The sequence below is a fragment of the Psammomys obesus genome, unplaced genomic scaffold, assembly GCF_907164565.1.
Source record: "Psammomys obesus unplaced genomic scaffold, mPsaObe1.curated_primary_1811, whole genome shotgun sequence".
In the NCBI taxonomy this organism is placed as follows: domain Eukaryota; kingdom Metazoa; phylum Chordata; class Mammalia; order Rodentia; family Muridae; genus Psammomys; species Psammomys obesus.
The window spans coordinates 7,905,271-7,924,602 of NW_026590062.1; positions in this window are offsets into that span (position 1 = coordinate 7,905,271).

The following is a 19,332-nucleotide window of genomic DNA, read 5'->3' on the forward strand; positions in this document are numbered from 1 at the left end:
AGACCTAAGAGGACAAGAGTTCAGCTATCCCCCAGTATCCTTTGGGCATTGAGATGCAGACCTCTCCGTGTGATGGTCCAAGGATGCTCATGTTTCTGGTACCCAATGGCACAGTGTTTATACGATACTCACACATGTCTCCAGGGAAGGGTTAGGAAAGTTTACTAATTATCAAAGCATGGTGCAGCATGTGTAGGCTTACAGGCTACAGGGTGGCCTTGGAAATCTGGCCAGATGGATTACTGGTTGGTTAAGGAGAGATGGCTAGTGGGCTAGCTGGTGAATGAGATCAGGGGTTGAGGCAGTGAGGTCTTGGCCCTGAATTCTGCATAGCCCAATATAAAGCCATGAGCCATCTGTAGCCATTTAGATAAAATGAGCACCATTTCCTGTCTGCGGATGGGCTCACACTTTTGTAATTCTCGTGCTCAAGAGGCTGAGGCAGGAGAACCACGAATTTGAGACCAGCCTGTTCTTCATAGCAAGACTTGATCTCAAAAGGCCCAAGGGGAAGAGGCAGTCATTTCTCAATTTCCCTGGCTACATTTCCAGGGTGAGGTACCTATAGGCAATCAGTGGCTACCATGCTGGACAATGCCACAAACTGCCATAAGAGAGAGCGTGCAACTTGGCTTCTCTTTCTAGGAAGCAATTATTAATGGAGTGAGTTTCATTTTAACTTTCATGGCAGAGGGAGTCAGGAGACTTAGTACCGTATATGGCTCATCACAAGCCTATGAGGGACAGGCTGCCTGTTCCACTGAGTGGGCTCGGTAAAGATGAATGAAGGCCCTGAGTTTTTCTCATGTGCTTTCCATAGATAAATAGGGGCTGTGTCTGGTGGGTTCTGAGTTGTTTTGCCAATAGAATGTAGGGATGTGGTGCTAGGTTTGGGAGAGAAAACCTGGAGACCTTGCTTTCTGCCTAGCTTTGAAATCTTGCAGGGCAATATAAATCAGGTGTTCTTTCTGGAAAGTCCACACGAAGAGGCTGAGAGTGGCCAGGGTAGGTGGGTCCATCCTTCCAGAAGTCTCCATAAGGCCTCTAGGCACATCACTTGAAGCAATTTTGGAACTTTCTGGTCACTGGCTAAGTATAACCGAACCATCGCCAAACAACTCCCGTGGGAAGAATTTATGTCCTGGTTCACTGAGGGATAAGAACAGTAAACAAATATTTCAAGCCAGCAAGCTTTGGGGTGATGTAGCAGAATAGATAGTGTGGTATTCTCATTAAAATCTTAGCCATAACTTAATCTGGGTTTGAGTATTAGGGAGGATTTGGGAGCTGTCTTTGCTCTTGGGTGGGAAAGTGTGCCAGCATTGATTACTAATGTCTGCCTGGTATGTGGTTAGACAACCTATTCTGTCTTCTGCAGTGCAAACACTCGGGTGCACACATATACACAAGTGTGTGCATACGCGTGCACCCTGCAAGCAGATACGTGCTACACAGAATACATTGCTAACATTTATTGACACAATCCAAGAACTGGGTTGGGCGGGCTGGCTGGGCCCACAGTTCCACGAACCTCTCCCATCAGCTGGTCTGCGGTTCGTGTACTGCGGCATTACGGAGGGGCTGGTTGGAGTCCCTTCATGCAGCACCATGGCCTAAGTGACCACAACACTTAAGAAGACCCTGACAATGGATAGGCGGCAATCTGCATCCTCTCCCAGTCTTCTTCATCTATGAAAGCAGTTCCAAATACTGCACCACAGCAAATAACGTATATCTTAAGACAGGTTATCAGCCTTTCAGAATACTCACCTTAAATTTAAAACACCCTAGCTTTATGATACAAACACCTGCATAGCAGCTAAACTACCAGGTTCCCGTCTCATGCCCATGGCAGACATCGCTAGATGATCTCAGAACTTTTTTTTCTCTGATGACTGACAGTGTCAGCCTCGTCTTCCACACATTCCCCAAGAAGGCCACTCTCAATCAGCGAGGCCTGGTAGGCAAACTAGCTCCATCTAAACTTCTTTTCCTGAACATCCTAGACTTTTACAATTTACATGCTTCTAGGTATTGGGCATTTTTTCCAGATCCTCTTTTTCTTTGTTTCTGCCTAATGGACCCGCCCTTCCCTCACAATTTAATATAGCTTCTGAGGTCTCTATGGGGAGCCTCAGTATTAAACATCATAGTAATGTGTCTTAAGTTAATTTGCAATTCTGTATGGTCACTCCCCCCCCCCCCCAAGGACCAGGGCCAGTACATATCTCTTTATTCTGACTTCATCCAGTACATGCCAGCTAACTGTAATTCCAGCAATGCAATTGTTTAGCCTGTGATAAACCAAAGTTCATATAGCTTCAAGAACAGAAGGCTGTGTGTGTGTGTGTGTGCATGCTCTCCCACATGGGCATGTACAGAGGCTTGTTGGATGTGAAGATGGCTTCCTTCATCATTTCATCTTCTTGTTTTGAGACAGGGTCTCTCGATGAACTTGGAGCTCACCAGCTCAGCTTGGCTGGCTGGCTATTTTGATCAGATGGGTTGGTCAGTGAGCCCATGGGATTGGCTGTCTGCCTGTGAGCTCTGGTTTTACAGACATGTGGTGCCACATTGGGCTTTTACATAGAGGCTGGGCATCTGAACTTAGGTCCTCACATGTAAGGCCCTGGGTTCAATCCTAGAGACAGACGCATAGACACAGATAGACAGACAGACAGATACACACACACACAGCTCCGATTGGCTGTCAGTTGCCATGTTTCATTTCTGAGCCAATCACTAACAGAATGCTTTGACTGGCAGAGCTGCTCCCCCATGTGTATTGTGGAGACCAAGGGTTTCGACCACATGGGCTGTGGGCAAGGCACATATCCACTGACGGGGTGGATGGAACCTCGCCAGGCCCCGGACGCAGCTTTCTAACGACTGTGGCCGAATGCCAAAGCACCAGAGAAGTACAAGATGGTACTGTCCTCAGCCAGGCGTGGTCCCTCCACATTCGTCATGAATGCATGGCTCTCAGATCAGAACAAAGGCTGTTGTGTCTGCTGTCCCGGCTTGCAGAAGCCAGCCAGACTGTGAGGCTCTGCTTCCACTCATTAACACATGAGAACACTGATCTGTTCACCCACTTCCTTCTTGCCTGAAGAGTGGGGAAGAGGCTGCAGGGTGGGGCGTTGGTGGGACATGGGGGCTGATGTCACACGGGTTTGGCAGGCCCCCTCTGAGCACATTTGCTGTTTTTAGAATCAGGAGGGGAAGGAGAAACCGCAGCGTGACCGTTAGGCATTTCTTTTCTTTTCCTCTTACTTTTCCTCAAAGCTCTGGTGCTTCGAGGGAAATTCTAGCCTTATGTTTCTGCTTAATTTTCAAGCTACTTAGGCCATCAGCATGAGCCCATCAATAGCCATCTGATGTCCAGGAAGAATTGTGGGCTTGGATATAAGCCTCTTGAAATGTGTGTGTGTGTGTGTGTGTGTGTGTGTGTGTGTGTGTGATGTGTTGTGCGTGTTATGTGTTGTGTATGTACATGTGTATGTGTATATACATATGTATGTGTATATGGGTATTGAGTGTGTATGTGGGTGTGTGTATGGACATGTGTATATGTATGCGTGTACACATGTAATCGGCATTTGCTCCATCAAATCTCTGCATTCTACTGGGCTTGGCCTCATGAGAAAGTAATGAAGTAATAGAAGAGTATTGAAGTAATAGAAGTAATAGCCTTGAAGTAATAGAAAAGTCTGTGGCGATGACGTTCTTTTATCAGAACCACAGAGGGGATGGCAGAAATGAAACACATGTCTCAGTTTTGTTTCCTGGTGCTAAGATAACACACTCTGACCAAAGCAGGTTGAATTCCAGATTCCAGTCTGTCATGGTGTGGGAGTCAAGACAGCAGGAGCCTAGAGCTGCTGGTCACCTTGCCTGCAGTCGAAAGAAGCAGCAAAGAGATGTGTATGTGTGCTTGTCCTCAGCCTACACTCTCCACCCTTCCCACTCGTGCCGCTCAGGATCCCCTGCACGGGGAATGGTGCCACCCACAGTGGGTGGGTTTTCCCACCCCAGAGAACATAATCCAGATAGACCCTCATAGGCATGGCCAGAGGCTTGTCTCCCACGTGGTTCTAACTTCTGTCAGGTTGGCAATCATGACAAGCAAAGGTTGCTGGTGTCGCTTTGCATGGCGTTCGGAGTGAGTGAGTGTTCAAGATTCATATTTACTTCTTATCTCCCACTCCTAGCCTCCTCTAGTCTCTGACACCTCTACATTGCTGCTCAGATGTGTCCCCAGATAGCCCTTGAGGATTTTCAGTAGGTCTTCTGTCTCAGCCACTCAACCTGACCATGTGTGATGGGCACCCTTACTGCCTGCATGATCGTGCAGCAGCACTTGGCACAGCTCCTCTGACAGGTTCTCCTAACTCACCTTGGATAACCCCAGTGTCTCCTCCTAGTTGCCTCACCTCCCTGGTGCTGCTTCCCCACCTCCAAGCCCTTCCCCTCCTTTCCAAGCTAGTAAATATTAGGTCACCTCTAGGCTTACCCAGGGGCCCTGTGATGTTAGTTTTAAATGTTAACTTGCTCAGAGAGGAGGCTCAGTTGAGGAATTATCTAGATCAGATTGGCCTGCATGTGTGTCTGTGGTGGCTTATCTTGCTTATTCACTGGGGTCGGAAGATTCACCCTGAATGTGAGTGGTACCTTTTTATGGCCTGGTCCCCGAGCTGGGTTAAAGTGGAGAGACGTAGCTGGTTGCTAGAACAAGCACAGGAAACATAGGCACATTCATTTCTCTTTGCTGTTAACCGTGGGTATGGTGCGAGTATTGGCCTAAGTTCCTGTCTTGACTTCCCTGAAATGATATCCTGGAGCTCTACATCAAATAAACCCTTCTTTCTCCATGTTGCCTTTCGCTGGAGTATTTTGTCACAGAAGAAGTGAAACAAGGACAGACAACCTTCTTTTCTTACCCTATAATTTCTGCCGGGGTGGCTCTCCCTTCAGGTTTATTGGCATTGGCAGGGACGTATGAAAACAGCCTACGTAGAGGGACAACTTTGAAAGCACAGTGGTTCCGATAACTGAAAGAAACAGGGAGAGGAGAGCCATGGAGTTGGTCCATTACTGCTATGCTAAAGCAAGGCTCTGCTGAGGACCAGCGACGGCCAGGTGACTGTACCATGTAAGGGCCAAAGAGCCTCACATACCTCAGAGCTCCGGATCGTACAAATGCGCAGCCAACCAATGTTAAGATTAGGCCAGGAAATCAAGGCTGATTCACTTCCTCTACACGGAGAGCCAAGCAGATTACCTGTGTTGATTTTCTGAACCATGTACCCAATTTTTGTTGTTGTTGTTGTGTTGTTTTGTCTTACATTAAGACATGACTATAGTCCAAAGATGTGCTGGGCTGTATTCATGTCTTTCCTGAGAGCCATGTGGCCTTGGGGCTGCAGGTTGGCTATGCCTCTTAGAGCCCCAGAGCTTGAAGAGTTGGACTACTCATTCCTGTGCTTGAAGATAGGGCAGGAGGTGAAACATCCTCTGGAAGGTCCTTCTGGAAGCATCCTATGACTTTTCCTAGGTAAGAGTGAATCTGGGAGTTGGGGACAGGAAGATTCGTTGTGTCTTCTGCTTGGCCACCAGAGGTGAGGCATGCCTCTCAGCTACTCTTGCTAAGCTTGGTGGATGTGGAGAGGGGATTTGGCTTTTGATGGGCACCAGGTGATCCTCCCAGGAGCTTTACACGCCTCATCCGGGACACCAGGCCAGTGACTAGGCTGGAAGACCTAGAAGAATCTGACTGCAAACATCCCCAGCCTGATAAAGGAGGTAACCTGCAGCCCGATGTGACTGAGTCAGGTTGATGTGGGGGTGTGAGCTGAAAGTATGGTGCTGCTTTAGAGCCACACTCACTGCCCAAGTGGTGGTTTTGAAAGGGAGTCAAGAGGAGAGCGGGGGGGGGGGGTGTTCCTAACTGGCAAAGCAGTAACAGCTATAATCTATGATCCATTCTGTGTGGGAGGAAGTGTGATTGGAAGCAAGCAGGGGAATAGGTAGTTTGGTAGGTAGGTAGGTAAGTAGGTAGATAGATAGATAGATAGATAGATAGATAGATAGATGATAGATTTAATATATAGATAACAAAGAGATGATGGGTAGTGTCTTAGCTAGGGTTTCTATTGCTGTGATAAAACACCATTACTAAAACACAACTGGAGGAGAAAAGGCTTTATTTCATCTTACAGCTTGTAGCCCATCATCCATGGGAGTCAGGACATGAGCTCAAAAGAGGAACCTGGACACAGAAGCACATGCCGGCTGCTGCTTACTGGCTTGCTCACCACAGCTCACTCAACCTGCTTCCTTACAGAACCCATAATCACCAGCTCAGGGGTGGCCCCATCTGCCGTAATCTGGAACCTCCCACATCAGCCATCAGTCAAGAAAATGAACCACAGCACAATCTGGGAGGGGAGCAATTTCTCTTCTCGAATGACTCTACCTTGTGTCAAGACAAAAAAAAATAACTAGGACAGATAGATAATAGGTAGATATTAGACAGATGAAATAGATACATGATAGAATATAGGCAAGTAGAGAAGAGATAGATAATAAAACATAGATAAATAGATGATAGATGGACAATAGGCAGATGACAGATGGATTGATAGATGATAGATAGAGGACAGATAGAATGATTGATTGATATATGACAGATAGACAGACAGGTAGCTGAATGATAGGTAATTACTTGGTGATGGGTAATGGCCTGGTCATGGACTGGAGAGCAGATGGCTAAAGTATCAGAGACAAGGAGTGCTAGAATTCAGGCATGTGAGCAGAGCTCATGGTGTAAATGAAGGCTATGAGGGCTTCACAGAAACCCAATAGGAAAAACTTAGCCTCAGTACTACTAAGCACTGCTAAGCACCAGTCCTATTACTAAGTACTACGACTACCTCTGAAGTGCAGTGGACAAACCTCAGAGACCAATGTGAGGCCTTCTGGTCTGCAGGTGGACACGCAGCTTGGTGGGCAGTTGTTTACATGGGGTGCCCTTTTCTTTATGTAATTTCAGAGAGACCGTAGACAGGTCCTGACTCCTGGTAAGGATTCTCCTTTACTTCCCATTGTGTGCCTGAGGATGCCTAGACTAGACACAGAGCATAGGACTAAGAGACTCACTCCAGTCACAGGCTTTCCAATTATTTATCAATTGTAACATGAACCAGTGAGCCTCACGGAGTTCTGGAACAATCCTCTGAAGATGCAACCAAAACTCAGCCTGAAGGCAGCATCCTAGAAAGCAGAGCCACTTTTGGGGGTGTTGGCTATGTGTGCATTGGACTCATGCACTGAATGATGCTGCTGAAAATATGCATTCAGGATCAAGTGATGGAAGTAGGAGTGGCCTCATTCAGCATCATTCCTGACGCCTTCTGGAGGTCTTGGTGATTCTCTTCCCTTCCACCCCTGGTACAGGTTTGCAACCCCAATAAAGATGCCCAGTAAAGATGCCAATGCTTAGGGTCACAACAAATGTTCCATTAAACTCCAAGACCTACGGCGGCCATTGTGATGTGGATTCTCTGAGTTTAGAAGCTGGCAAAACAAAAGAGAATTCATCACATTGAGGCATCAAGCTTGGTGTAGAACAGGAAATAAAGCTTTTTTGTGCCATGGAGTAAGCAGCATGGGTGTGCAGAATGCCTGGGACCCATCAGGGGCCTTTGGTTCTCTCCTGACCCATGATAGCCAAGTACGGCTTGTGAGGAAACCCAAATACCTATGGAAGAAATGGATGAATGACGCTATAGTTGAGGTCAGACTGTCTATCTGGCTCAGACCTTCAATGAAGCCTTTCCCAGAGCCTCAGGTTTCACCCGATAATCCCAGATGTTTCATCTTTTACCCAACTCTGAACCTCCAGAGTTGTCACAGCAATGACACCAGAAGATGGCTCTGTCATCCAATGGCTCCATGCAAGGGGATTCAGGTGACAAGTGCTGCAGGAAGCTCTCAAGAAGGGCTTTGAAGCTGTGAGAGCTGTACAGACTGCCCACACTGCAAGGCAGGAGAGAAGAGGACTGCATAGATTTGGTGATCTGCCAAAAGACATTGAAAAGAAATTTTACTTAAATATGTATATTTGAAAAAAAATATTTTCTTTTATCTAGTTAGTTGGTGTTAAACAGTGACTTCTGGGTAAGAGGTATAGCCTCGAGGGGATCATATGCAGAAGGCTTAGTACCTGACGCAGCATCCATCATGAGGGTTTGGGAGAAGGGAATGGTTCATGAGGAGGCTGATTTAACCAGCGGATTAATCCTTTTATTTCCGTATTTTCATCATTTCAATTGTGTGTGTGTGTGTGTGTGTGTGTGTGTGCACGTAGTGCATGAGAGAGAGAGTATAGTGTCCTGGTGTGCTTGTGTGTAAGGATCAGAAGTTGACATTAGACATCTTCCTCAGTCATTCTCTGCCTTAACTTTGGAGATGGCCTCCCATGAATCTTCACTGTGACCGTTTGTCACAGCTGGCTGGCCAGGGAGGCCCAGGCATCCCCATGTCTGTCAGCACCAGTACTACAGGTGTGTGCCATCCCGTTTAGGTTTTTAGATTGGTGACAGGGGTCTGAATTTAACTTTTCGATAGCCCTGGATTAATGCATTGGTGGAGCCAAAGTTGAGTGGGAGAGAGTGGAAGCCATCGGCAGCAGAACCTGATTGGAGGACATGGGTCAGTGGGGTGTGACTTTGAAAGTTCCTGGCTGCTTTCTGAGTCTCTGTCTGTCTGTCTCCTGGCCACTGTAAGGTAAACATTTCTACTGTGTTCTTCCCATGGTGATTTCTTGTCTCATCACACATAGGATCAGAACAGTGGAGCCAAGTGATTGCAGACCACCATCCAAAATAAATTCTTCCTCCCTTCGGAAGGGAGGAAGGTTGGCTTGCTAGGTATTTTGTCACATGGTGTAAAGTGACTAGGTCACTAGTTGCCACATTCGTTGCCTCTGAATGGTCTAATTCCTTATTGGTACTGGGATGGTGGCACAGCCATTGAAAGATCAGTCTGTAGTTCATATTCACATTCATTACCCATGAGCGCTCTCTGAAGTTTATAGAATTATACTTTACAATTTCAGAAGAAATGACCAAAATTCAGAGAGGTGACAAGTTGCCCAGGGTCACAGAGTTTCGAAGTAGGAGGAGGAGGTTGAAAAGAAGTCTGCCTAGCCACAGATGCTTGGCTCTGAAAACATTTCCAGGTGTGGGCTCCACCTTGTGGAGCAGGCCCTAAATCCAGTCAGCAGAAGTGACATTTACTCTTGTGACATTCCTCGGGAGCCAGGCAAGACATTGTTGTAGCTCACAGGGTTACTGAAGCTTAGCTGTAAGGTCGATGATGACTTTTCCCCTCAGGTCATGTGTGTGCACCTTCCAGCACACAGAGGCTATGGCACCATATGTGAAACCTGTCCAAGATCAAACCAGGCAAAATCCCAGCCTGGAGAGGGCATCAAGTTCCATTCTAGCTGAGGAGCCACGGGCAGCTGGTGGCTGCTGGGAGAGGGTGTGGCCTCCAGTGTCTTGACTAGGGTTACACACCCAAGGGTATATGGTTAGCATGTATTAAACTTGATGAACAAAATAATTGTTTGTGACAATGGATGGTAGGACAATGGATGGGTAGGGGAGTGGATCCGGGAAGACTTGGAGGAAAGAGGTGAATATGATCAAGATACCTTGTATGACCTTCTTCCAAGAAAAAATTTTAAGGACAATGACTCTCCAGTGCTAGGATTCCTAACTTCTGTACTGCTTAGAAAACCCATAATATGTTTGACACTGTCTTAAAAATCAAACTTAGTAGGAGAAAAAGAATTACTGATGGTATCCATCCCTACACAATGAGAAGAATGTCAAATATCTGTTGTATATAACTATCATCATCCAAAGAGCCCCTCAAGCCATGAGATTTGACCAGCTGAGCCTTTTAGCATTCCTATTATTTTCAATTGGAGAAACTGAGTCTCAGGCTCCACAAGGAGCCCTTGGGTGTAGCTGGGATCATCACTCAGACCTGAGACATCTCTGTCAGGGTTTTATTGAGCAGAGCTGCCTGCCGCCATATGCATTTAAATAATGAGCAAGGATCAATACTTGCCTCTGTCCACATTCCCTTGGTGATGGCCTAAGAAGGCGAGGCCAGCTCCACCACGAAGCTTCAGCCTGCAGCCTGAGCACATTACGGCCTCGCCGTAGCTAAATTTTGCCCATCAAGAACCACGAGTGATATTGAGAGGGGTGGCAGGAAGGTCGCAGAGAATTCACAGGGATCTAAATCTTGAATGCTGGTGAGATAATGTGGCCATGTTTCCATAAACAGACACCCATCCATCACCGAATGTGGGCTGAGCCCTGAGCAGTAGCCCATGGCGGCATGGTGGTTCTCAGAAGCCTGGCAGCTCTGGGGTCAAGTTTTATTTCTGCCTCTTCCTAGTTCTGAGACTAAGAAGACACAAAAAGCCCCTTTATTCTCTTGTCTCCTTCTACCTCTCTTTCTCCATTTTTTCCCTTCCTCTCCAACCCCTCCCTCCATCGTCTGTTTTTCTTCTGGTTCCCTCCTTCTCTCCTTCCTTCCATCTGTACATACCAATATACCTAGGCACAACACACAAAAAATTTCACAGTGTGCTAATGTGTGTATGCATATCCTATTACTCCATAATCAAGATGCAACACCCCAAAAATGCTTCTTTACACTGCCTTTCTAGCTGTACTTCCACAAAGAGCTCATCTCTGCCTTGACGTCTACTGTCTATTAATTAGTTTGCCTACTTTTGAAAGTCACGTGAACAGATCCAGTTGGAGTAGATCTGCTTTTATGCCTGGCTTCTTGAATTTAACGTAACATCCACCAGGTTCACCCACATCTAGTTGTGTGGGCATCATTTATTTTTTGACTCTCACATAATTTATTACCTGGATGTACCAGAATCTGTTAACCCTTCCTCTCCATATATGTGTGTGCGCACCATGAGGCACACGCTTAGGAACGCAGGTGGTACGGGCTTTCTGTGCTGATCTCTGTGTCACACACTCTCACATGGGTTTGTAGAGCTTGGAGTAGAGTTGATGAAGAGTTTTGCTTCTGTTCTGAGAGTCTCAGGTTTCTCAGGAGAATCATGCTCATTTTCTCTCAGTGTTGCTGCTTGCCTCAATGGGCAGTTGTTCTAACACACGGTAATTTTGAGCCTAAAGAATGCTGTTTGGCCCATCCTACTTCCAAACCCATGCTGAGTCCGTTTCCCTGCGCGGTGCAGCTGGGTGGAGTAGGCGGGTGCTGCTTATTGCTGTGAGCAAATGCCAGACAAAAGCAACTTAAGAAACAAAAGGCTTATTTTGGCTGACAGTTTGAGTTAATTGCACTGGGGGAAGTCCTGGTAGGAGGGTGAGACAGTTGGTCACACGGCAACCACAGAGGGATGAATGCTGGTGCTCAGCTTTGTTTGTTTGTTTGTTTGAATCCAGTCTTGGACCCCAGCTAATGGGATGGAGCTACCCACAATTAGGGTGAATTTTCCCATCTCAATTAACCCAGAGGTAATCAGGCCAAGTTGACAGCATCATAGTAAGCATCTCCTCCTTCCCATATGGGAAAGCACGGGAGTGGGACTCGCTACAGAGATGCCGTGCAGGAGTGTTGCTTAACGGCTTGCTCTCCATGGCTTGCTTAGCTTACTTTCTTATAGAACCCAGAACCACCAGCCCGGAAGCGACACCATCCACAGTGGACAGAGCCCTCCAACCCCCATATCAATCACTACTTAAGAAAATGCTCATAGCTTACCAAGTTTCATCAGGACTGCCTGGATCACTTGCCTGCATTGCCAGGGGCAAGTGAGCAAAGATTAGGCAATCGGGCTCATGACAGAGGCACCCCCTGCTCCCCTTACTTGGAGACCCACATGGAGAGTGAGTTGAGAATCGGCTATGGGCAGATGGCAGAGGTAGGGGAACTCCCCCTTTCAATGGACTAAGGGAAGGGGATGAGGGGAAGAGGAAGGGAGGGTGGGACTGGGAGGAATTGAGGGAGGGGGCGTCAATCAGGATATATAATGAATAAATTGTTAAATAAATAAATAATGACAGGGGGAAAAAAAAAAGAAAAACAAAAATGCCTTATAGGCTTGTGTACAGCCCAGTCTTTGGAGGCATTTTTTTCTCAATAGCGGTTCCCTCCTCTTACTACTCTAGCTTGTGTCAAGTTGACATAAAACTATCTAGCACAAATACCAAGTTGAAAGTGGGCTCCTACTGACACTCAACTAGGGACACCGTTTTCCTTAGCTATTTGCCTAATTTCATCCCATCAAAGAGGAAGACAAGGATGGCCTTCATTCTGCAGTCTCCAGAGAAATCCTTTGTATGATGGCGTTCACTGAAACCTCCCACCTTCAGCTAGACAAAGAAGATGAACTTCCAAGGGGTAGGAGTAGGAAAACTTCAAATGAAAGAGTTTTCACAATTGGGAAGGGGCCCTGTAGCCTCAAGAAGGCACCAGGTTCAGAGGGTATGTGAGAAACCCGGAGTCCCTTCTATGTCTCCAGGGTGGAGTATTTCCCTCGACTGAACAAAATCTTGGGTGGATCCTGAAGGGACTGTAGCAGGAGCCAGAAGCCTGTGTCAGCAATACCATAAATCAAAGGTAATTGTAAAGGGGCTTTGTGCTTGAGATACTGTGATACCCTTCTCTTGAAGACACCTCCCTCCAGGCATGGAGAGCTATAGACACAGGGTAGATGGAACCCAGAGCCACTCCCTTCCTAAAAATAATGGACTTGTATTTCATCTCCAAAAATAGTGTGTTGGGCTTAAATGCTCTTTTTCCCTGTTTGGGACTCGAGGATCATTGGATTACCAAGCAAGGCGCCCTTCCTGGCTTTCCTGGATGGTGTTTGGCGCCTAAAAGATAGAAGCTTCCGGGTTTAACAGTATTAGGCACAAGCGTTCTGATCCACCGTCCTGTTTAGCTTCAGGTGTCAACCCGACACAGCCTGGAGCCATCTGAAAGAAGAGCCGCAGTTGAAGGATAGTCTGTCAGACTGGCCTGCGGGCCTGTGCAGGGGGTTTGTGTTGATAAGTTACGTGGGGGGATCATTTCATGGTGGGCAGCAGCAGCCCTTGGTGGGTGGTCCCGGGCTATATACGAAAGCTTTATATAAAGCATAAACCCTCCAGTGAGCCATCCCGCCAGCATCACCCTCCCTGCTTCCTGTTGTGTGTCCTTGGTCCTGAGGAGAATTCCTTGACTGGAGGTGATACCACGTGGAATAACACGCTGGCATGTACTTAACTATGTCCCAGCACTTTCAGAACTCGAACTTTGGGGTCACACTCCTCACTGAACATTGATATTCACAAGCTGAGACCATTATTAAATAACAAATTGCGTTTTCTTTATGTGTATGGCTATGTGCTTGAATGAATCTCTGTGCGCTAAATGTGTGCAGGTTCTCAAAGATGCAAAGGATGTCTGATACCCTGGAACTGGAGTCGTAGGTGAGGGCAAACCACCTGATGTGGGGGCTGAGAGTGAGATTCAGATTTTGTTCAAGAGCAAAGTGCTTTGGGGCACTGAGGTATCTCTCCAGGTTGTCAGATGACATTTCTTTTTAAATTTACTTAATTGGCAGAACATAGAGTTAGATGGACACTCTTTATCTATAATCCTGGTATTTTCAGGACTGCTTCTCTCTGTATCCTGAAGTTACAAAAGTACAGCTTAGACACAGGGTACAGGCCTCTCCCCTAGGGTCACGCCTTGTCTTCAGGATCGAAGGGGGTCTCTTCCTTCAAGAAGATGGAATGATCACCCACATCCTGAGCTCACCTAAAATCAACAGCACCTCTGTAAAGAAAAAAGTTGATAGTCAACTTGTGTGATTCCAGGTTTGGGGGCAGTGGAATGAAAATGAACCCTTACTGTTTAGAAAAGGCTGCTGTAGGGTGGACACAGGCCTAGGTGCCATGAGGGTTTAAAAAAAAAAAAAAAAAAAAAGGGAAAGTAAGCATTCATGAAAAAGAAACTATTATGGATGCAGTGTCAGGTGGGAAAGAGAGAGGACCAGGATTCCACACAGACTCCTGTACCACTGTCCTGAACTACTGAACAGGTTGCAGGGAGTCCCTTCCGTTTTGTTCAACCTTGACAGCTCTTGACATCGAAACAAACCTTGGCATCTTCAAAGTTCACACTCAAGAAACCACACAATAAAGTTATCTTTTAAAAAAAGCAAAATCACACCGTAACATTTCAAATAAAGATATAAGTTACTATGACAAGGCGCCAGAGAAGAGGCAGTTTAATCAAAAAAGGACCTACTTCACCTAATCGAGGAAGGGCATATTTCATCTTATAGTTCAAAGGGATATAGCTCACCCTGGCGGGAAGTCCATGCCAGCAGAAGCAGAAGGTTGTCAGCCATCTTGCATCCCAAATCAGGAATCAGAGTTTGAACAGGAAGTAGGCTCTGCCTGTGAAACCTCAAGGCCCGCCCCTTCATAACCCACAACCATCTCAGACAGCGAAACCATCTGATGACCAGGTATTGAAAACACATGAGTCTACAGTGGACATTTCACATTCAAACCTCAATGGGGAGTTTCAAATTTTGTGTTTGCTGCATGCATAGCTGTCTTGGGGAGCATGAAGCCTACAGGACACTCCTGAGAGTCGAGCTAAGGCTCATCACAAGAAGGAACATTTAGATCAAATAACAAACAAACAAACAAACAAACAAACAAAAAAGGTGCATTTTAGACCTTAAAATCTCCACTGCCCCAGAGGCAGTCAAGAGCCAGGCAGCTGCAGGGAAGACAGCGGTAAATTTCAGGAGAAACTCACTAGAGATGTAGATTTAAACTTCCATGCCCCATACAGTTTCAGACTTTATGTACCTCTGAAGCAAACGCTACCTACCCACTAACTTTCTAGCCTCATACCTTGTAACTCTTTTTTTTTGTTTTGTTTTGTTTTCAAACTAATGTGAATTTTAAAAATTTCCCACCATACTTGCTTTTTAAATCCAAAATACAGAAAAGGCAATTGTTTCTCTTTACATGCTATATAAAACAATATGAATGTCTCTGTACAGTGCCTCTACAATACACAAGAGTAACAATTTCATCACTTAACTCTCATAAACACTCTTAAGAAGAATAACCACAACCAGCATCTCAAAAAGACAAAACAGCTTTGAAACCTCCTTGGATTGCAAGGGACAGAAGGACAGTTCACATAAATTGCCTGCCCAGGGCCAACCCCAGTGACACATGAGAGCTGTATGCAGGAGGCAGGAGAAGCCTGTGGGTGTGATACAAGGGTCACCATGATCCATCCCACTAAAGCCAAGGGACTGGGGGTCTTAGAAGAGGGAGGCTGAATAGGGAAGGAAAAAAGGAGGGTTCCTGATGTAAAAATCTTATCTGAGTCAGGAGGGTGGGAACAAAGTAAGGCTAGGCAGAGGAATCCTCAGACTGCCAGTACTCCAAGAAAATGGTACCAAGGTCCCTGAGTGAAGGTTACCATCAGAAGTGCCCCTTACCAGGACCCCACCGGGCTCAGTCGCTGGATAAGCTGGGAGCAACTCTGTCCTGACTTTGGAGTAGACACTATGACAGCCCAAAGTGGCAGTAGTTAGGAACTTTTCCCCCAGAGCTGAGGGCCGAACTCAGGGCCTTGATGCTTGCCCGGCAAGCCCTCTACCACTGAGCTAAATCCCCAACCCCAAGTTAGGGACTTTCAAATGTGTTCCTGCTCATGGGTCCCAGGGGGCTGAGCGAGGTAGCAGGCACAGGTAGAACCAAATCCTCCTCTCCTTTTCCTCTCCTCTCCTCTCCTCCCCTCTCTTCTCCTCTCCTTTTCACCCTCTCCTCTTCTCTCCTCTCCTCTCTTCTCCTCCCATTTCCTCCCCTCCCCTTCCCTCCCCTCTCTGCCTCTTTCCTCCCCTTCATTTCCCTACCTTCCCCTCCTCTCCTTTGCTCTCCTCTCTTCTCTTCTTTCTTCCTCTGCCCTTCCCTTTCTCCCTCTCCCCTCCCCTCTCCTCTCTTCCTTCCCCTTCTCTTCCCCTTCCCTTCCTCTCCTGTCCTCTCTTCCCTCTTCTCTCCCACCTCCTCTCTCTCCTTCCTTCTCCTTTCTTCTCCTCTCCTTTCTTCTCCTCTCCTCTCCTAGCCTTTTGTTGACTCTCTTTTCCTCCCCTCCCCTCTCTTCTCTCTCCTTTCCCTTCCCTTCCCCACTCCTCTTCTCTCCTCTCCTTTCATCTCTCTCACCTCTCCTCTTTTCTTCTTTCCCCTACTCTCCCTCCGACTCCTCATATGTATTCTTGGTAATTTCTTTCCACTTCGCAGGCTACATATTTCTTATTCTTTCTTTCTTCTTCTCCTTTTTTTTTACTGACATGAAACCACAGATAGCCCTCAACAACAAGAAGCTTAAATTATCCCTGGAGAAACCCATCCTTCTAGGGAGAGGAAATATGCTTACTCTCAGCATCCATCTTGACCTTAGCACAGGGTCCCTAGCCACCATGATCCATCCCACTAAAGCCAAGGGACTGGGGGTCTTAGAAGAGGGAGGCTGAATAGGGAAGGAAAAAAGGAGGGTTCCTGAAGTAAAAATCTTATCAGAAAATATCCACACAAGTTCAAAAAATCTGTAGAATCACTAAAGGAACAAGTGTACCCTGTCACTATCTGGGTAACAGGGAATCAGAGGAACCATTGCCTGGAGAACACATGGAGGCTGTCAGTGTGCACCATCCCAGGGGCCCCCCAGTGGAAGTGAGCTAGGCCAGATTATCACGATTGGATTATTGTAGGCACTGGGGCAGATGTGAGTTCAAGTCAAGGAAGACACAGACAAATGGAAAATAAACAGACAAATTATCAGTAGGTAGATAATTGATAAACTGGATATAGATAATCAATAAATAGAAAATGGGTAGGTAATATATAGGTAGGTTTCAGGTGATTGATATTTGATAGACAAATAGACAATAGCTAGTAAGAGGATTTTTGTTTTGTGGTGTTTTTTTTATATCTATCTGTCATCTATCCACCTATCTATCATCTATCTATCTATGTATATATCTCTGTATCTCTGTATGTATGTATGCATGCATGTATGTATGCATGCATGTATGTATGCATGCATGTATGTATGTATATGTATGTATGTGTGTGTGTATGTATGTATGTATGTATGTATCTATCTATCTATCTATCTATCTATCTATCTATCTATCTATCTATCTAGTAAAGCTGGAGAGGAATACAGGGCCTCCGCATGTGAGGCAGGCACGATACCAGGAATCCACATCTCCAACACACAAAGCAGCTTTTTAAAATGGCTATTTTGCCAGCTCCCTCCTCCCCCATATTTCTGTTTTCACCCACATTCTCAAGTGACTAAGTGAATTCAGGCTAGTTTCTCAAGCTTCGAACCCCACCTTCCCCTTTATCCCACCCCATATCTCTGGCATGCACATTCCCTTAGGTGTCTTAGGGGTTAAGTCATCTTTCAGAGCTAAGCCACTTCTTCATGTTTTTTTTTCTTTGTTTAACTCTGCTTTATTCCCACTTCCTATACACAGCCAGCTTCTGTCTCTGTCTCTCTTATCTGTTTATTTAACTGTCTATCATGACTGTAATGATGGTGATGGTAGTGATGGTTTTGGTGATGTTGGTTATGGCAGAGGTGATGATTTTTGTGGGGGAGATAGTAGTGCTCTGGTGGTGATAATGAGGGTTGTGGTGGTGTTAGTGGTGGTTGTGGAGGAGGTGATAATGGTAACGACAGTGGTGATGGCTGTGACAGAAGTGATGGTGATGGTCACTCTTTTATGGGGCTAGTGTATCCAATGATCAATGTAACCAAATTTGTGAGAATCTGGCAGAACCATATATCTTCACCAAACTTCCACAGGGCTGATGGAGAGGCGGAGAGGCTTGCCCTCTGCCTGGGTGACTTTTCCTAAGGTAAAGAGGCCACTTGAGACACGTATTTTTTTCTGGGACCATTAGAAGGAAAGAACAAAGTCTCTAGACACCTGTTCATTTTCACCCTGCTAGGAGGCACACTTCCAACTTACCTTTCCCATCCATCCTTTTCATCTTTCAGCCTCCATTTTCCCATTGGCCAGGTAATGCTGAGCTTGCAGTTAAGTATAATTGGCTAAAAAATAATGGATGCAGACTGCACAGCATAGTCTGGGCAAAAATGATGCACCAGGCCTTGGCACCTGCCATGTAAAAGTGAAACTCCCAAAGGGCCCCATAGTAGGACTGCACAAAAGGGAGCAGAGAAGATAAAAGGAATTTACAATAGTAGTTATGTGCCCTGGGCCCTCAAAGATGCTAAGCGCCATGCCAACCATTGCATCATTTAACCCCAAGGTCAAAAAGTGGAAGTAGGACTCTGTGCTGGTTGGTTTTTGTCAACTTGACACAAAATGAAGTCACCTCGGAAAAAGGAAACCCAACTGATGCTGCCTTCATCAGTTGGTCTGTGGGGCGTTTTCTTGATTAATGATGGATGTGGTGAAGGAAGAGTACAGGACCACTTGCTGACCTGGGCTGGTGGCAAGACAGCAGTGAAGTGGGGGCTCTTACAACTGGCAATCTGGTGAGGGGTTCACAGGGATGCACCAACCAATTCTGCCCAAATCCTCTTCTCAGCCCTTCTGTGCATTCATCCAACCTCCCAGCCCTTTTCTTGCCCAGACTGGGATAGAACCCAGGACTTCACACATGCTGGGCAAGTGTTCTACCACTGAGCCAGACCTGAAGTATCAAAGGTTCCTGACCATGAGCATTTGTATGTGCATGGAGGTGAGTGGAAAGGTTCTCGGCCAACCTGGGATGCCTTGGCAAGGGTGTTTACAGAGGAGCTGTCTCCTTCATCCTGAGAGAAACATACTGTTTACACTTTTGGGGCTTCAGGGGCACAGCTTCAAATGGATTAACAGTTTAAAAAAATAAAATCAAAATAAAGTTTATGCCTGATCTCCAAGGAGTGGCAAAGAGAGCACCTGCCAACTTCTCCCACTGTCTGTGGCCAGGACCAAATGCATTCTGTACTTGGCTTTACTGGGCAGACATATCTGCACTCCTTCAGCAGCCAGGCAGATTCCCAGGGTACATTCCGGCTGGGACCTCCTAGCGTGGCTTGGATAAGAAGCTGAAGGCTTAGGGGACTGAGTAAAAAAGTGTCTTTTCCCCTCCTTTATTTATTGTTTATCTATCTATCCATCTATCTATCTATCTATCTATCTATCTATCTATCTATCTATCTATC